Genomic DNA, 13914 nt, shown 5'->3' on the forward strand with positions numbered 1-13914 from the left:
CCAGACATGTTGGAAAAGACCAACCAAGGACACACACACTTTCTCACAGATCTGGGGGTGTTTTGAAAAGTGAATGAGGGGGGTTATGCAGCATGCAAGTACATGAGTTCATGAGGACAGGGTGGAATTTTAATGCCATGCAGGATTACTGTCGATATCCGCTGTTGTTTCTGTAATCAACAAACTGCATCTAAACACAGATGCTGGATGCAGCTTTGCCAGGTTTGAAAAGAGGGCAGCAACATCAAGGTTTAAAAACACACACACACACACACACACATGGAGCAGAAGGAGGGGGGGGCTGGATAATCCGGCTATCATTAGAAACATGGTAAAAGCAGAAAAGAAAAACACAAGTGTGGAGCTGCCCTGAACTGTGTGGCTCCAAAATAGATCTTATCAACCAAGGCTAGACAGGAGGACTGACGAAAGACAACGGCCTACTGTCTATTTATGCACAGAACTACAAAAACACACACACACACACACAAACACACACTGTTCACTCTACAGCTCAGTGCAGCATCCGCAAAGCTCCCATTGTCAACATATATCAGCAGGTTGTAGTGAAACGAAACCCCCCAGACCTCAGAGGGCAAAGGAAGCAGAAGAGAGAGGATGTACCCCCCCGAATCCCCCCTCTCTCTGTTTCTCTCTCATACCCCCAGCTGCCAGGGAGGGGCAGCTCTGTGCCCTGAGAGACCCCTGATTTATACCCTGCAGGTGTCTGGCATGTTCATGTGCACACATACATAGGTCCATGCACGTGCAGTGTCAGAGCAAATCCCCCCCTTTCAGTGTACTTTACCATTTAGTAAAGGCTAGAAAGTGAAATAGTGAGATGAACGCTTGACACTTTGAGCCTGCTTCATTAATTCTGCACTGTAAAAATGCTGCTTCTCTCTGTTGTGCAAAGGCAGTCAGATTTAGGGTGCACCTCTAGCCACTCTGCAAGGCACATTATAAATATCTCCAGAGGCCAGACACCAAGTGAACATCAATTGCTATTTATCAGAAGTAAGTGCTTTATAATATTTTCACATTAAAAGGTATAAATAAGCCACAATGAGCCACAGTGCAGCCACAGCGTTTTTGTTGTTTATGTTATCTACTCCAAAAGGCCAACTGTATGTATCCTTAGATCAAAAGCAACGACTCTGCAATGTATATTTATGACCAATAATATGGCTTTATATTAAAGGGACATACCCTGTGTGTCTCTTATTGATGTTTTCCTTCATTCACCATGAACACACAAGCACACACTCAATATATAAATAGTATAAATAGTAATAGATAAATCCCCATACACACCCACACTGTCCTCCAGAGATTTTTACCCCTCTTCTATAACATTTGCTAGAAAACCAATGTGTGCACTTAACCTTAACCTATTCTAAGCCTTTAGTGAATAGCTAATATGCTTGGGGAGTGCTCTACACATGGTTAGGAGGTCAGAAAGTACCAAGAAGCGGATTCACACATTGTTGATTTGGACTTCTTTGTCAACCACAAAACATTTTTGTATATTGTTTGTACTTTATTTGAGCTATTTAATTCTGATATTTGAGATTTTTCTGTCTCTTGTGTTGATTTATGCTATCCTACACCCACTGTTAAAGGATATAAGCCTACTGAAAACTAAACTGCTGCATATGGAGAGTTCCTGGCTGTGGAAAATGCTGTGAAGTACCTGTTTGCCTGCATGTGTGTAACATTCACAGGAAGCACAGATTAGGAGCTGCGGGTCAAGCTCACACAGATAAATCCACATAAAAAGTAAACAGTGTCTGTGTGTGTGTTGACAAGATTATCAACGATAGACTCAAAGCGAGCAGATGGCAACAAAGGAATCTGTTCTTTCTTCTGTGAATTCAGGAAGGAGTTAATTGTCTGCATTGTCTTTATTCTTCAGCAATGCCCTGTGACTTTCTGCAGTTCCCTGCATGTCTCACTCTGTCTTGATTCCTGCCTGAACTAGCCCCCCCCACCACCACCACCACCACCACCACACCCCCCACCCTCCCTCAAAACACAACCTCAGAGTCCGTTTCCTCTTTCAGGTTCCCAGACTGATAGTCGTGAGAGAAGCTATCCTATAAAAAAAACTGAGCGGAAGAAAAAAGAAAAAAAAGTATGAGGTGATGAGACAGAAAGGCGGTGGGGGTGTCGGGAGCTTGGTGGAGAGGAGGGGTGGGGGGGTCAGGTCAGAGCAGTGTGCTGAGTCAGCGCTTCCTAACACCCATCAACGGTCTATTCCAGAGTTTCCCCAGGGAGCAGTTATGTTCAGAAGGCCCCGCGCTCTATATAACGGGAACATTCATAGGACAGAAAGCACTCAGTGACAGGGATCACGTTACTGAGATACACGTTACAGAGTCTCCACCCAACTGTGAATGTATGTAACAATAAGTTCAAGCTTAAGAAACATGTGATTTTAAATCTAAAGATCTGAACATCCTCGAGGGGATACACACACATATGACGGCCTTGTGGTAGCGGCGGAGCTTCCGTTTGAGTGTCTGCGAGCTGGTTGTCAAGCTGCTGGGATGTTGTTTTTAGCTGTGTCACCATGCAGTTATTTCCATCTGTCCCCAGGAGGACCGTTGCCTACGTCTTTGATGTCAAATACTTTTAAAATATGATGTCTTTGTCAAAACAGCACAGCGTGACCTCAGCTCCATCTTCCTCGTGTTGCCACTTCACTTCAGGCCACAGGGTACATCCCATCCTTAAAACAACACAGAGAAACCCGCAGTAGGTCAAGGCTGTCATGGATATCACTTAAAAGCCAGCTGAGCAGACAAATCCACCCAGAAACTGATATCTATATGACTCAGACCAACGCTCCTAATTGGCTCAGAGGAAGGAAGCGGATGAATACCAGGAAGTGAGGTCCATTGAAAAGACCCAACGGCTGCAGTGGCCTTGGTTCCTCACGGCGTGAAACATGGGAAAAAAATTCCTGAGTCTGCTCAAGTCGGGCTGCTGTTGCTTGGCAACCCTGATTAAGTTTAATCACTGAGGGACCTTTATCTGCTCATGACTGCAAAGTGTGCCCTGCCCTTTGGAGAGGTCACCCCAGATAATGTGTGTGGAGCCGTGATACGCTGGAGTGTATCTGAGTATCACTCCATCAATTAACTATTCTATTCTATTCTGTCATAGTCTATTCTTATCTGACATGAGGGTGGGAAAGATGGGGGAAATGGAGTCATTTTAAAGGGAAATACTGATATATAGCTTTATGGAAATGCAGAAGAATTATTCAATCATCATATTGCTGCAAAAACCCAGAGATCAAATTCTGCCAGTGCACTTACAATCATTTTGAAGACGTGTGGTGTTTTACAAGTATTTGAATTTAAACCAAAGATGGACACTTACAGTAATGGAATGTAAATACATGAAAATACATTTCTATGGTTAACATTTATTCTTCTTCAGCCCGTATTCATCATCCATTTGTAAAAAAACACATTCTTTAAGTCTTTAAATCAGCACTCCATCTCAGTTTTCTTCCTCTCACACGTCTCTCCCTTTATCTCTGTGCTTTTCTCTCCTATCAACTATTCAATCTGCTTTCTCCATCTCCGCCTCTCACTGTGTGTGTGGCTCTGCTTCACCTTTCTGCCTCGGTGTCGCTCCTCAGCCATATATGGAAACAACAAGTGCAGGTTTTTTCTCACAAGGTCCCCTTGACCCTAGAGAGAGAGATAGGAGAGAGAGAAGCCATAAATGATAGAGGCCCTATAGAGCCCATAAATGATTTAACGCAAGTTTGATATGTTCATTTCAGATATATAACATGCTGTATTTCTTTCTCCTAAAGACTAACCCTAACCCTTTCATGTCTCAGTGCTTCAGCTCTGAATGAGTTTTATAGAAATAGAATAGGGGAGATGAAGATCAAGATGAAATTAAAATCTGAAGATATTAGATACTGGAGAATGTAAGAAACCTTTAGGCCATATCACTTTCTGGATTGTAATAAAATATAAAACAAGCACTTTATTCTGAACGCGCCCAGGTTCTCTTCAGCTCCACTTATCCACATATTGGTCAGTGCTATCAAAAGCATAGATGTCTCCAGATTTCCCAGCATTCCCAGTGAGTTGTCCAACTTTGCGAGACCAACTTAATTTCGTGTAGTGTCAAGAGGCAGAAACGATACAAGCCGGCACATATGTAACAGCCTGTGGCAAAGGACGTAAAGAGACAGCTAACAAAACCCCCATATTTATTAATCAAACCGCTGATACGAGGAGACAGATGGCAGGATGTGTGTGTGTGTGTGTGTGTGTGTGGATAAGACAGCTGTGGCTGTCATACTTGCTTGACGTAGACCTTCCCAGGTGTTGCCTCCTGGGCTTCACTGAGGGAGGCATAGCGGGCATTGCATTTTTCTCTCTCTCTCCTCTATATGTGTGTGTGTGTGTGTGTGTGTACTTGTCGAGATGTGCAACTGTCTGAAGGCGAACCAACACTTCTATGTGTGTTTTTTCTCCACTCAGGTTTCGGTGCCAGTGCACAAGTGTACGTGTCCTGTCATGCCTTCGTCAAAGCGAAGAAAATCTCACGCTGTGCCTCAAAGCAGTTGGCGAAGAGAGAGACAAAGGGAATTTTCTTGAAGCTGAAGCAGATCTCACGTGTGCATTCTTCTCATACCAAAGAGCAGCCAAGCTCAAAATTAAACAAAGGAACGATATCTGTTACTTACCGTGTATATATCCAGGAGGTCCTACTGAGACCAAATTTGTGAGGCACCACAAAGTAAAAAAGAGGTAAATCAATAATGCATGAAGAAATAAATACTTTATACTCATATAAATACTTCATATTGTTTGTGTACTATGCTTTATATTCAGAAATACTTTTTATTCACATTGCTGTTGCCGTCATGGCCAATCCATCCCATCCCCTCCACCATACAGTACACTGCAGAGACAGTGGAGCTTTATTTTCTGACAGAAAGTCTTTACCCAGGCTGCAGATTTATGACCTTAAACTTGTCGAAAACTACATTTCCCACATCGCTACTTGATTCCATTCACTTGTCTGTACGGATTCAGGTGTGTCACAGTAGTAGCGGTTAATGTAGCCTCAAGTATCAAAACCTCAAGCAGAGATGAGACGCAGACTACAAAGGTCTGACAGGCTGACTTCTTTCTTACTCTTTTTTTTTTTTTTTTTTTTTACATATTTCACCTTGTAGTCTTCACCCCCAACTGACTCTGGATTAGCTCCCACTGAGGCAGCAAAAAGTTCTACATACACAGTAGCACTCTGCAACAATGCAATGAAATATTCCATATTGACGATATAATCACATACGCAGGCACAGGAGGTAATAACTCATGTTAATGTACAGCGGTATTCCTGTTGGGTTAAAGGTATCAGGAAACACATGGCAGCGAGAATAATTTATTATGCGTCTAAAATGTAAACTTATAGTCGTATAACATTGATTAGTCATGCATGAAACCCATGAGCAATCTGAAAACGCCCTGAGTCACTTTAGACACCAGCTGATAAAACCAAAGAGGTGTCTGTGTGAGTCTCATGTCTTACTGGCCTCGCTTGGAATTAGTCACATTGTGTTCATTAGCATTTTTTGTCATCAACACCATCATCACATTCTGGTAAAGATGAGATCACGGCCAAATACTTGAACAATAAGGGAAGTGTGTGTGAGTGGAGCAAACAATAGGTTCTGACTGCAGGTTCCTGTGGGCATGATGTGCCCGGACCTGGAAGAGAAGTTAACTGTCACTTGCTGGCATCACACACACAGGAAGTAGCTCGCTGATGGATCTCGTTTCAGGAAGCAGGAAGTCAGACTGATAAGCAAGAGTGACCACAGGCAATGACCAACAGTTAAATATATCAGTAAAGAGGACCACACGCTGAAACACTCGTGCACACACTGCACAATTGTCTCGGGACTGTGCATGAGCATGAATATGAACCGTGATTCATGACCAAAGAAATGCTTGCACTGGTTTTTTTTGTGCCTGGTACAGTAAATTAGCTTATTGTCTCACTATCTGCAGACCCCCCCAAAAAAACACACTCGGCAAATTCTCCACAGTGACAGAAATTTATCACATTTCCCACAAAATGTTTTCTCATCAGAAAAGGCTTGATGGGGACAAAGGCTCATATTATGCGCAGCTGAACCGCAACAACACTGTTTGGAAATAATAACGCACACTGACACACTTTCCAGGATGATTCCAGGATTAATCAGGAGCTCAGGAAGCACCAGGAAAACTGTCGCGCTGGAAAACTTTGTGTCCTAATTTGGGTTCTCTATAAACCCGTGTGTGACTTTGATGGAAAAAGGAGATTAACCTGCACCGCTTTCATTCCGCAGACTGGTAGTTTTGTAATTCAACACAATGAGTGGCTGTTGCTGTCTCTCTGCTGCATTCCACCGCTGTGGGTCCACGTCCCTGTGGAGCTGGACGACACACAGTTAAGGATGTCCTGCTGGCAGCGGGTCTTCCTCAAAGGAAGGAGATGAAAGGTCGACACGTGATGGTATTTTTGAGCACCAGAGATGGGAAGTCAGTCAGTATCAGTGTGTGTGTCTGTGTCTGTGTCTGTCTGTCTGTGTATGTTTGTGTGCACTTCTGGGTGCCACTTTGAATAAGGTTGAAGTGAACTGACCACTAGCTTTGCCCCCCTCCCCCCACACTGTGTTGTAACCATGATGGTCAAGCTTTGAGTATCCCCAAAGGAGAAGCTTAAATGAAGGAACTGTGGCTGTGCAGGGAGATTCGTCTCACTACAAGCTCAAATTATGTTTATGTCAAATGCTTCCAGTGCACCATTTGGTAACACTTTATTTGATGCCTATCTCTATAACGCATTATAACCATACTTATAATGAATTATAATGCAGTTATAGCACTGTATAACTATATATATAAACTATATATATAAACACTCATAAATGATCATAATGCTTTAAAACAATAATCATAACACAGTATAAAGCATTTTATCATGACTTATAATGTCAGGTATTAGAATATGTTATAATTGTTAGTAACAAGTCAGCGAGTTGTTATAAAGCATTATGATCATTTATGAGTGTTTATAACTATAGTTATACAGTGCTATAACTGCATTATAATTCATTATAAATATGGTTATATTGCGTTATAGAGATAGGCGTCAAATAAAGTGTTACCCACCAGTTATTTCTATTTTATAATGCTTTAAGTCAGAATTCAGTTAATTTCAATTTTTTGTCACTTTCATGAAAAACCTTTGTTTAACATAGGAACGAGAAGCCGTTCTCCCTGTCATGTTGTTTGCAAAAAAAAGGAGACACTTCAATGTATTGTGCTTGTTTGAATTATTAATAACTTATTACTTATTTGTTATTTGTCTTTTTTTATTCTTTTTCATTTTTCTATCTCAGGAGCTTGTAATAAAATCATTTCCCTCCAGAGATCAATAGAGTATTTCTGATTCCGATTCTGATTTACCAATCTGGACTCTGGACTTCAGCACATTACATTTTATCCTCCACCACCCACCACAGCTCTTCTAATTGGCAAATTCGCTCAACATGTGCGGGCTTGATCACAGCTTGTTTAATGATCTTCACAGTTTTTCATGTCGTCAGTGTGTATTTCACTCCAGAGCCCATCTCTGTGCTTTTTATTGCATTTTATTTTCATCATCTTTTACCCACCTCAAATATTTTTATTTTTTATTTTTCATTTTTGCCTCTCTGAAATGAAGGGCACCAAATGGATTCAGGTGGATCTTTTTGGTGTAACCAGTTAACAAACCAAGCCAACATTATATGATATGACATGTTTTCCAAAAAATCTTTGTCCTCATTATAAATTCATGCCTCTTTTACCACACTCTTCTTATGATGAGCCTGCCTTTGACTCAAATCAAGCAGCAACTGTGTTGAAAACGACTAAGAATTTCAAATGATAAATCTGCCATCATCAGTTTTTCCTCAAAACACCAGGCTCAAGAACCTGAGTGTAAATTAATATGTGCATGCACCTTACTGATTCCTAAATAAAGTGCACGTGGGCTCAGGAGAGTTATCCAAAGAGCTCTTGCCCTGGTGTTCTGCATTGGTGGCAAGTTTAATGATGAATCCGGTGGTCATCCCGCTTCCCAAACTCCCTCTCTCTGTCTCACACACAGAAAGAGAGGGAGAGAGAGAGCGCGCGCGAGAGAGAGAGGGAGATTTCCCTCAATACCACAAACAGAGCATAGCCAATTAAATAAGATGAGCAGCAAAGCTTGGGGTTACTGGAACCACACAAAAGGCTTTTGTAGAGCTGCTCCAAACTGACACTCACTGGTTGAATCTATGGGAAAAGATTAACCATGCATACATTACTATGTGGCCAGCAACCACTATGGACTAGTGTGATTCACAAAGGTTGCAGCTCCTTTCTATACCTTTTGCACTGAAATACAGTTAGAGACCAATTATTCTGAGAGCTGAAGCATGTGAAAAGAGGCTGCTGTGCATATTCAAATGGCTGAGGACGAAGTTTTCAATGTTTCTGTCCTTCATTTACGAAATACAGCAGCAAAAATAAAACATCAGATAACACATTGAATCTTTCAAAAAAAGAAGATTCTGCCACTTTGGTGGAGGAGACAGAGCAGCTGCTGCAGTGAGGAGAGGAGAGGACAGACAGTGGAAGGTGGAGAGATTAAGTGGTGCAGGGGGAGAAATAGAGGGAGGGAGGATTGGACAATGACTGACCCCTCAAAAAAAAGAGAAAAGAAATCCATTGTTCATGCAGAAAAGAATCATTATCAAATGAGACAAAGAAGAGGAAAAGAAAAGGAAAACAGAGAGAAAGAAGAGAAGAGTGGGCATGTCTTGACTCATCCAGACAGATAATAGTTGAATGATACAGTGTCCAACCCAATAATAATTATAATTCAACATATTGTGTCATTGTTTGTACAAGGGGGGGGGGGAGCCCAGAGAAGACTAATGTGAAACAAAAACTTCTTTTCTTTTCTTTTTTGCTTTTTATCTGCAGGAATTCTTAATATAAAACTTTGAAATTGCTGTTTATAGCCATGATGTCATCAGTAAAGGTTTAGTTCAGTTTTTTGTCATATTTTATTCAGTATCCAATCTGTGCTGTATAAAGCTATTGTATCGTTCAGCATGGCGTACCTCCCAGCTCTGAAAATACATACATGTTGACGAGCGTGCATGCAAACACAAACAGATGCTGGCATGCATACAAATGAAGACAGTTGTTCTGAAGCTTTTCTACCCCCCAATGCTAATATCATTGCTCCAATCTGCACATGGGCTGTATGAAATTGAATAATTCAGCAGCAAGGAGAGTTGCCTTTGTCTGTCTTTTTTTCTCTCACACACACACTCACACCTACACACACACATACTTACAGTATACAGTCAACGTGCTTTCCCGCAGTTTTCAAGGGCAAACATTTCTCTATTTGATGAAAACTTCAAGAGATTTCAAATCAAAACACTGAACCACAGAGAAGCTGTGAGATGGTTCAAAGTCTTGTTGACCTTTCGAGACAGAGGGGAAGAAATTATCTTTCAAAAAAAAAAACGCTGAATATGAACTCAGTGACTGACCAGCTCAACAAGTTAGATGATTATGTCCCTCTCTTAGTAAGACATTTTGGAATTACTCTTGTTCTCATTGTTTGTTTTCTTGAGATTTAGACAAGAGGATCAACACCACACAACACTAAATATGAGCAGCCAATAAAAAGTTAGCTTAGCTTAGCATAAACATTGGACAGAAATAAGGGAAACAGTTAAATTGGTTCCAGTTTTAGATTCTTATTCTCAATTACACAGGAGATAAACTTACAATCAAAGCAATAGAATATAGAAGATTGTCAGTACTGAATAGGTTTTCAATGTCTATAATCTTAAAGTTGTTGTTTTTTTAATTCGGTAAATTTGAATAGCAAGTGAAGGTTAAGCACTGAAAAGTCTTTTATTTGTAATAATAAAATAAAATACCAGTACACGCACACACACACACACACACACACACACACACACACATCCGCTCTCTGACTGTTGCTTTGTTCAACTATTGTCATCCAGTGTTGCCTCTAGCATCGCTCACAGCCAAGGTTTCTGAGCTGAGCATTAATCAGCTTTATTACTTTGTAACACAGCAACATGTTTATGATGCAAAGTCAAGGCAGCTCATGAAGCAGCTCTTGGACTGAAAGTCTGAGCCATAAAAACACTCAAGCCGCGCGTGCATTAGATACTATATTTGGCTGCACTGTAAGTTCTACTTATGTCTGCAAAATGAGAGAAGCCACACTTCATCAAACGGCCCATTAAAGGACGAGGAGGGTGTCAGGTTTAGGACTCTAAGGTAACAAAACAAGACGGACACACAAGGTCTGAATGTTCTAGTTTGAGTTCAGAAATAATAAAAGTGTCTCAGATGCAGCTCGGAGCTTACAGTGGTTAATTATTGAAGAACACAGGGTTATTGTCCAATGTTGACTCTCCAAAGAACAGGAAGATAGATTTCAGCAGAAAGCTGAATTGACACAATTAAACAGTCGTATTGTTTCCCTGTTGAAGCTGGAAAACAAAGGCACATGTGTCCAAGCATTTACAGTGTCACGGACTGGTGAGGTACAACCACGCTAAGAAATAAACAATGAAAATGTCAGTGTGTTTCCTCATCCATGAGCTGTTAAAACAATTAAGGAGAGTTTTTTTCTTCCCCTCTCTTCCAAATAGTAGAGTCAGTCTCTTTGTCTTCGGACAGTCTATTATTACTGGAGGCCGGTGTAATTGCACAGAGCCCATTTTCTGATTCAGCACTTCCAGTGCAGTGTTAGAAAAGCAATCACAATTGTCCCACAGCGATCTGGTTTATTGCTCCGCTCGCTCCGTCTTATTTCGGATGATGTGAAGTGAAACGCAGGACAGCGTTGGGTTATTCTCTGAGGCCAAACCTGGGGAAAGTTTCTCTCCATCTTGTCGAATTACTGTGTTTGTATAGAGTGTGTGTCTGAGGTCTCGTCTGCAGGGGACATCCTTGCTGCTGAGGTCTGCACAACAGGAAGATCGTGTCTATTGTCTCATCACTCAGGATTTTCTTTTTTTATTTATTTTTCCTCCTCCCACTGACTCTTTCCTCCCTCTCTTCCTTTCTCCTCTCTCTGCTGGCCTTATTATCTTCCTCTTCTCTCCCATTAATTTCTTTATTATCAACTTGTTTACAGATAGCAAGTCAGATACAAATAAGAACTAATATGTTACAGTGTGAAAATATCAATATTGCCTTCATTAAATAGCTATTACAAATGCATTCTATCACTTTTTGGGATTTATTGAATATGCCTGCTACACAGTGGACTCTCTTTATTGATTATGTCTGGAGGATTAGAGCGAATTGAGCTACAGAAACACAGCTACAAAACTGACCCATTTATCTAGTTTAACTCAAAACCAAAGCAAACAGATTGATCACAAGAGCTTCCATTAATACAAGCCTGACCCATAAGGCCTGCAGGCAGGTCAGTGTGAAGGCCCAGTCACACCAGGAGGTGGTTACATGCAACCACATACAAAGTTGGTTAACACTGCAGCTGGTGGACCAACTGCTAACATGCTAGCCATTTAGGTACAGTAGTTGCCACCATATTTCTTCTAGTCCTTCCTTTCAATAAATATCTACTGAAAGGAACAACGGTATCTGAGCCAGCGCGGTCAATACACTGTCAAAAGACATATTTGTTCTATTCCATCCCAGCTCTTTTGGGCAGTTCTAATAGAGGAGGCTGAATTAAAGTAGCCTATAAGCTGCAGCACCACCATCAGCTTCCTCCATTTTGGGCTCTATGGTTCTTCTCCCCGAGGTCAGCACTGCCAGGATACAGCATCTTTCCATCATCCAAACTCTGATGTCAAATTTGACCAAAGTTGTAACTAATTGAATCAGATTTTATCCACCCTGATGGGCTCAATCAATCAATATAATACCATTAGCATGAGTTGATGTTGCTGATTCCTGAATCTTGTGGAATAGGTCAAATAAGACATTCCTTATTAGTATGGCTCCATCTAAATGTGCTTCATGCCATATGCCATTCAAGAAATCCTGTACTACACTTTGCTACTCTTACTATAAAATCCAAATAACACTCATCCATCCATCCATCCATTAGCTGCACTGCTCCTCTGTAGGGTAACATGAGGCTGGAGCTGATCCCAGTTAACACTGGGGTGAGGCCAGGGTAGACCCCAGACAGGCTGCCAGTCCATTACTAACCCTCAACATGTTTCACTTCTCCTGTGATATCAGACCTTTTAACAATTAAACCATGATAAATATGTGACTTATCACTATGTCTGTGAGCTTCTGCCTCACTAATGCCTTCATCATGTTTTTTGGCATCCTCTACACTCATTTTAAGGCAGCAAACAAGCAGATTAATGCCTCCCTGCAGCCAAGCCAAATTAAACCGCCTCCATCTTAAACTGCCATTTGTTCCCGTGTCTAATTCTTGAATAACTTCCCGACTGAGTCCGAGAGGCGAGGCGATGGCGTAAGACTGAAGATGTTGAGAGGGAACACAAAGACTCGACTGTACCCAAACATTTGCCTGTGAAAGGACCACGGCTGAAACTGAGCACACTCCGAAAAAAGAGTAATAGAGCAGGAAAAACCTGCACCTGTGGCTGCTCTGTCAACAAATGACAAGCGATCAGTGTTCTCTGATGTGATATGGGGTCTAAAAAACACACACACTGAGAAACCAGACTGGAATTTCTGGTCCCCCCTCCTTCTATCCCCTACACCCACCCACCCACTCTGCCAAGACAGGTGCTTATTAAGACAGCAAAGCCTTCCCTCCTTTCTTTTTGTGCCTGACCTGGTGGAGGTCATCAGACTGGCTGAGAGAAAAAGCAAGATTGACAGAGAATGAGAGTGAAAGAGAGAAGGAGAAAGATGAAGGTTTCTTCCAGACCACCCACCCACCAGCAGCAGCCTGTGATTTCATCTTCTTCTTTTCTTCCTCTGTCAGAAATCAGAAAAGTGAAACTGATCACTGACTGTTTGTTCTGCAAACTCTCTACAGCTGGGGATAAATAAGCAATGAGTGTAGGTTTCTATTTACAAGCTGAAACCATGGGGATTTCGTAGAGTTTAAAGTTTCCTGGGAAGCTGTTTTGAAATTCCCAAACAGATGAATGGAAATCTGTATAATTCATAAATCCTTTGAAACCAGCTCAGAGGATATAAAAACGTTTCTCTTATATCCCCCTTTTGGATGATGTAGCTGTATTTTACATTATAAATCCTCTTTTAACTTTGTTTCTCACTATTATATTCCATGACCTGATTTGTCTCCCATCCGCAGTGATAATAATTCTGGACAATCCTCCGGTCTGCTGAGCGAAGCAAACTCTGCTTTTAATATTCCTGCTATTGTTGTGGCTTTTTTCCCCGCCCCGCTGTTAATCTGGAAGTTGTTTGATATGTGATGCCAAAGCGCTCTGGGGTGGTTTTGTGGTGGGTATTGATGAAGAGATGGTATGTGCTTTATGAATCAAGGATCAGTAAGATTGTGTGGGAGCAGGAACGGCACTTCCTCTGTGGGTATGGGATGACTGTGGCCTTCATATTTTCTGTGGGTTTTTTATTTTCTTTCCATCTTATAAGTGCAATATGAGTTTGTACATAGATCTGACATGGCAGCTAACATTTAACGTCTATACATGTTACAATAAACTACACTGTGTTGTATGTGTATGTGCACTTCGGGACAACTCATGCCTCAAAGTCAAGGTTGTGTGTCACTGGGACCTTATATGTCACTACACTCATTAAGCTCGGTTTGATGGTTACTGTAACTCATTAAATCCCAGTTTGGTAT

This window comes from Trachurus japonicus, chromosome 12 (assembly GCF_045865225.1).
Source record: "Trachurus japonicus isolate A0001 chromosome 12, Traja_1.0".
Taxonomy (NCBI): Eukaryota; Metazoa; Chordata; class Actinopteri; order Carangiformes; family Carangidae; genus Trachurus; species Trachurus japonicus.